The sequence below is a fragment of the Silene latifolia genome, chromosome 5, assembly GCF_048544455.1.
Source record: "Silene latifolia isolate original U9 population chromosome 5, ASM4854445v1, whole genome shotgun sequence".
Classification (NCBI taxonomy): domain Eukaryota; kingdom Viridiplantae; phylum Streptophyta; class Magnoliopsida; order Caryophyllales; family Caryophyllaceae; genus Silene; species Silene latifolia.
The window spans coordinates 81,081,368-81,086,515 of record NC_133530.1 but is presented as its reverse complement, the minus strand read 5'-3'; the positions used below and the strand labels follow the sequence as shown (position 1 = coordinate 81,086,515).

The window sequence follows — 5,148 nt, the reverse complement described above, 5'->3', positions numbered from 1 at the left end:
TTGGGTTAGTATAAGTAAATTCTTTGGGCATCTCCTAGTTGCTTTTGGGCTCATAAATGAGTCACTTGTGCGTATTTTCGTTTTATTCCGAAAATTTCACATAACGTAAATTATTCATTATCATTTGCTATATTTTATTTATTTTATTTTAACCGGCATGTATTCTAATTTCATTGTGAACCCATTTCTTACATAATACTAAGTTTCTATATGATATAAAGTATTAAAGGCCTAATTAGCAATATATATATATATATATATATATATATATATATATATATATATATATATTCATGGTTTAGAATTCAATACTAAGCATAGCTAGCCTATAATAATATGACAACCGTACCATCATGACAAACCTATATCTATAAAACGACAATTACTTAACATGAGACGGTATAACAATCATAAGATGAAATTAACAATAAAACTATATATATAACCGATTATTTCTAATCTCTTATTTCAAAGGTAAACAATTACTTATATTGATTGAAGGGTCTCAAATCATACCTTAATAGGTATATATTGTAACACCCGGGGAATTTCCCATTTTGAAATTTAAAATTTATTAAACCGTTTAATCATTTTATTATATATTTTTGAATTACTCGATTTAATTAATTTTATGTCAAACACGATTTTTATAAACGTATTATATAAAAGCTCATTTTTATAAAGATACCTACGATTAAATTATATTTTTAAGACACGATTTATATAATAATATATGTATACGTATTTTTGGTCGGATAATAATAATGACTGTAATAATAATAATTCGCGTCTTAAATTCCGTCTAGCAATAGACCGTCACATTTCCACTTGTGAGACTAACCTTTCTCGACCTATCTTATTATGACAACACATCACACCCACCTAACATCCTACACTCTACTTTTAAAATATCTCTATTATATATTATTATTATTATTATTATTATTATTATTATTATTATTATTATTATTATTATTATTATTATTTACGGATATTGTTGTTGCATCCCGTGAAACAAACCTCACTCCCCTACCTTACCTAATTCTTTCTTCTTCGTCCTTTTCTCATTTTCAACAATCAGCAACATCAGCAACAAAATGCAGTAAACCCAACGCCATTTTCGTCTACCTTCAACCATAGATCCCGCCTCCGTCTCTCAACCAAAATGCATAATTTTCACGCCATTCTCTTCCTCTCTTCTTCCTCCTCATTTCTAGGTAAGAAAGCTTACGTTTTGACTTAGTTTCGAAATGGGCAACTTAGGACAACTCTGTTTTGGTGACTCATGTAACTCGTTTTTCCTCTTTTTAAGTTGAAGACTGAAGATTGGGTCGCGTTATGGACGTTTTTACTCGGGAATTCGAGGAGATAAGGTAACGGTGATAGGTTACTCGACAATGTGTCGATCTTTCTTGTTTTACTCGGTTTTCACTCGTTTTCATCGTAAAGTTTAAACCTTTTTGTCTTTCTCATGTTATTGGTTGAATGTGTGAATTTTATAAGCATTTTTACATGTTTATTGGGCTGTTTTCATAGCCTCTTCCTCTTAAATGAATTCGGTTGTACGGTTGTTCGAGTGTGTGTTGTGCTTTGTCTCACGGATGAATTGGCTGCATAATCTGTCCCTTTTCTGAGTTTTAATGTGGTGAAATTTGTGAGGTTTATCCATAATTTTAGCCGTGCTCAATTTCCGTCTCAACTTGCTTTAACTCCGTCTTGACTTTGAGCTAAATGGGGCTGCTGAACTCAGCCTTAGAACCGTGACATCGACTAGTTTGGCCTCTGCCTTGGGACGGGACAGAGAGTAGTGAAAGTTTTTTAGTCCGTATGGGAATGAGCGTATAAATGCGTGTGTATGTACTCGTCTTATGCTCGTCTCGTTTTGGTTGTGGTTACTCGGTATTATTAGTGGTTGACTTTGGCGGAATTTTGAGTGGTAATGGCGGCCTATTTCGGGACTGTTTTGGTCTGAGTTGGGACGGGACATAGAATAGTATGAATGGTGGTTGTAGGTAGTCGAGTAGTGGCTGAGCTCGGCTGTTTTGTGCGGGTAGTGATGGGGTTATTGATCACGGTGGGAGTGTACCCCATTCTCATTTCTCCCTTTGCTTTAGTATTCCATTTTGTGAAGGGTGACCTTTTGAGCTCACCATTATTAATCATTGGGCTCACTCTTATTTAGTTGTTGGGCTCACTACTCCTTAAATTTTTGGGTTCACCTTATGGCATTTAATGGATTCATTATACCTTAATTATTGGACTAAATATATTACATGTATTGGACTTGTGTTGAAATTGTTGGGTTAGTATAAGTAAATTATTTGGGCCTCTCCTAGTTGCTTTTAGGCTCATAAATGAGTCACTTGTGCGTGTTTCCGTTTTATTCCGAAAATTTCACATAACGTAAATTATTCATTATCATTTGCTATATTTTATTTATTTTATTTTAACCGGCATGTTTTATGAAATGAAATGTTTATTTAAATGTTACAAGCATGAAAAGGTTATTATAAATAATTACTTGTAAGAGTCGTATTCTTGTATAAATGCCATATTACCATCGTATGTGCTTGACATACATTTTTGGTCACTTGTGCTGTTCTGGCAAGTGCGGTTTTTGATCACTTGTGCTGTTCTGGCAAGTGTCGTTTTTGGTGACTTGTGCTGTGCTGGCAAGTGAGTTTTATCAGTGTCGCCCTACGGGGGAAATTATATTTAATGAGTAGTAAAAGTCTTGCTTGGTTATAGATATTGGTATATGTCTTTCAAGGCAAGAGTTATGCCTTGTGTTGTTTGTCCTAGTCCTCTCGGATACTAGGGGTGAGCCATAGGCCCTCTAGTTGCGATATGATTCGTCGGGAGTGATGTTCCCATCCGTACTTATGGTGATGTAGGCCATAAGTATGAATGTGACATTAATCATCCCGTCCCTGAGTCTTGGTCCTATCGGATACTAGGGGTGAGCCATAGGCCCTCTAGTTGCGATATGATCGCCGGGATTGATGTTCCCATCCGTTCTTATGGTGAGATGCAAGCCATAAGTATGAATGTGACATTAGTAGCCACGTCTCGTGCAATGGTTACTAAGTGGTTTTCCAAATAATGGCTACAATTTCTATTCTTGTAAATTGCAATGATTGATCCCTTACTTAACTACTTCACATGATTCGGATTCTAATCTCACATCTATGTAGTAATTCCTTGAAATGCGTGGTTTGGTATAGATTACCGTATTCTTGTCCTTCATATTCCTAAATTGTCTCACATGAATAGTTTAATCGTGATCATGCTAATGTTGATCTATCTTGTTCCATCTCATCTGATTGCCTTGTTTACATATAAACTTGATATTCACATCTTTTGTAAGTATCTTACGTGATTTATCTGTTTTAGTTCTTTGTTATGTTCATTTCGACAATTTGTGGCTGGGAGAACCTTGAGTTACTCCCCACTGACTGTGGCGTTCATGTTTACATGAATGACAGGTATTAGCTGGTGCATCTATGGGGTGAAGACATGTGTGAGCTAGCGAGCACTTTGGCCTAGTAGTCGGTTTATTAGGATTACTTAGACTCACCTTTTATTGTATTGTCATTCGAGGGATATATTTTCCCTCACCATGACTATCACGTTTGTATAATTTAAACTTTACTACCGCATTCTTTATTTGTGTTTTAGTTGTTAATGAACCCGCGCTTTAAAGTTTCAAAAATTTCCTATTTTCCGTTTTAATTTATTAGTTATATTTTCCGCGTTGTTGCGGGGGTTCACAGTTGGTATCAGAGCCTATGTTGCTCCCGACGCACACACGTGTACCCCAAACTTAAATGTGAACTTGACCATGAATAATGAATGAGAGATGGGTAGAATTAAGGACCTAAAGTGGTAGTCTGTAGTGTGTTTGCTCTTTGTTAGGTTCTAACATGTTTGTTGATTATCACTTAATAATTGTTATGCCCGTGGATCAATGACCGTGAACTTACCTACATGAGGATCAAGATTTTGTGCCTATTGCCGAGGATTGAAGATTTGTTCAACCTTGAAGAATGCTTCTACTTCCTCGAAGATGTTTCTCATTCTTTGTGTACCTTGCTCTGTTCTTCTCTTCTTAATGCTTATTCCTTCTTCTAAATCCTCTTTTCTTTTTCCTTGTAAGTCACTCTTATTCCCCTAACTTGTCCTTTGTTTCTTGCTTATCCTCCCTGAACGCCTTGTGATAGTACTCTTTCTTTTGAGAAATGTTGACCTTGGTTGGAAATTTTGACTTTTGTGGAGTTTGTTTGTGTCTGACCCTTGACCCTGGTTTTGAGAGGTTGTGATATTAGAAAGACTTAAGTAGTGTGATGAGACATACTTGATGGTTCTTATACCTAGATCCTTGATTAAATTAGTATATTTGATTGGTGGATTCAGTATGTTAAGTGTGAGTTGCATTTGTCACTAAGGTTTTAGGGCTTGGCTTTGTTGTTTATATCTCGGATTTGAAAGAATATTCCTTGGGATTTTTAATTGAGGGTTTTACCATTTTGAGAAACCCGTGGTTGACACTAGTTGGATATGAGTATAGCTTTGTTGGAACTTTGACCCTGATCTTGTGGAAGTTATTTGTGGATGTTTGAGGATTTGGAGTGGTGAAATCACACTTATAGTGGAGTACCTTGTTTCAGGGAATAGATTAGGATGAAGTAACATGAGTGTTTTGAGGGAATCCTTGGGAGTGATGTGGTTATGAGTTTTGTTGCTAAGAAGTTTTCGGAACCGCTTAGGTTGATGTTGTTGTTTGAGATTTGAGTACCTGGCGTTTCCTTGTTGTCTAATTTCCCTTTTTCCTTGATCATAAGCGTTACCGTTCATACCCCTTTTCCTTGCTTCATCATACTCCTCTTATAAGTTTGATGCTGGTAACCTATAAAGCTCTATCTTTTACATCCTTGTAAATTCGACTTCAATCCTTGCCCTATGAAATTCATCATAGCTCTTTTGATTAGTTAGGTTTGAATCCTTTTAGCATACTTGCACCTATGATGTCTAAGTTACTTTTCACTTCGTAAAACTTCTAAACTTTCAAGCTACCAGTTTTGATTCATTGCTAAAAGTTGATGTTACTTTTGCAAAACCTTACCTATTTTAAAGATTTGAAAATGAGGA

At 35.6% G+C, this 5,148-nt stretch overlaps 1 long non-coding RNA gene across 1 annotated transcript; it reads left to right on the top strand.

Moving 5' to 3' along the window:
• The first annotated feature begins 1,086 nt into the window (after positions 1 to 1,086).
• LOC141656191 (uncharacterized) lies at positions 1,087 to 3,650 on the top strand. The gene is made up of 3 exons (XR_012548412.1): positions 1,087 to 1,217; positions 1,313 to 1,373; positions 3,486 to 3,650. It is a non-coding gene; the product is annotated as an uncharacterized LOC141656191 (long non-coding RNA).
• Positions 3,651 to 5,148: the final 1,498 nt, after the last annotated feature.